The following is a 1,256-nucleotide window of genomic DNA, read 5'->3' on the forward strand; positions in this document are numbered from 1 at the left end:
TCAAATAGAAGCCCACACAAAATTCAAAAATCGTTTTTCATCAATTACACATATTCCTCCATGCGATATATTTACCATCTCCTGCAACTTTGCTCGCCGTTTCTTGGGGCCATCAAATGCTAATGGATAGAGTGTATTTAAATTAAAAATCAATTTTAGAGCATTCTTTGCAAAGCCCGACTCATTTTTGGTACTGCACACATTCAAAATATTACCGTCGAGCTGTGCGACTAGATGTGCTCAATGAATATATTTGCTTTTTTATTTTTCCTTTTTTAGCCATTTAAGTGGCGAGCCCATGCCGGCGTGGACGCCGAGGAGCCAAATCTTGCTCCAAAACAAAATTCGCTGATACTTGGCATGTCGATAGAGAATGTTTTGGAGATCTCGAATCACCCTATCTCGTCGTCGAAAGGGTTGTGTAGCACGAGATTTTTCGATTTAACCGTGTCTATTTTGCTCGACGAGTAAAACGCATTTAAATGTTTAAATACGAGAAAAAAAGCACAAAAACTACTGTGAATGGTCGAAATGAGATGTTTGGAGGCTGTGAGTGCTATGGTGTGATCTTTGTTGTCGCAGTGTGGTGTATTAATGAATGTGTATCGATAAAAATAAAATAAAATACTTGGGCGGCGTGTGACGGCAAAACATTGGTTTAAATGTGTTGTGATGTCGTGCAAGAGGTTGTAGGAGGTGTTTTTGGAGCGTGTGCGTGCTAGGTACATGAAAATGGAATATATTTTTCACTAATTGGTTGAGAAAAGTCGTTAAATATGCAAGGTCTTATAGTGTAGCGGTCATCACGTCTCCTTGACGTGGAGAAGGTCCCCGGTTCAAGTCCGGGTAAGACCAAACATACTTTTTTACGCACTGTAGAGCACTCCAAACAATTTTAAAAACCATATTTTTGATTAAATCGATTCTTTTATTTTTCATTCTTTCATTAGCGACCCTGTTTCACCCTCATTATTGAACAATACATGCACCCATCTCATTGTGCTTGCTACCCACCTAAAACGAATCCTCGGCGACCATTTCGTTGCCAAAAAATGTCATGAGCATACTACATGTTTTTATTGAAACAATTCATAAATATACATTTCCCTAATTTCAAAAAAAGCCCACTGCATCGTCCCAGTGCGTCCATTTTTTGCACTCATTTCGACGTCAAATAAAAGTCCACCCAAAATTCAAAAATCGTTTTTCATCAATTACACATATTCCTCCATGCGCTATGTTTTACCATCTCCTGC

The 1,256-nt window shown here is 38.7% G+C and overlaps 1 non-coding gene across 1 annotated transcript; it reads left to right on the forward strand.

Moving 5' to 3' along the window:
* Nucleotides 1-782: 782 nt before the first annotated feature.
* Nucleotides 783-855, forward strand: SPRG_30177. Its single transcript has one exon. It is a non-coding gene; the product is annotated as a tRNA-Val (tRNA).
* The last annotated feature ends 401 nt before the right edge of the window (nucleotides 856-1,256 follow it).

The sequence above is a fragment of the Saprolegnia parasitica genome, assembly GCF_000151545.1.
Source record: "Saprolegnia parasitica CBS 223.65 unplaced genomic scaffold supercont2.102, whole genome shotgun sequence".
NCBI lineage: Eukaryota > Oomycota > Saprolegniomycetes > Saprolegniales > Saprolegniaceae > Saprolegnia > Saprolegnia parasitica.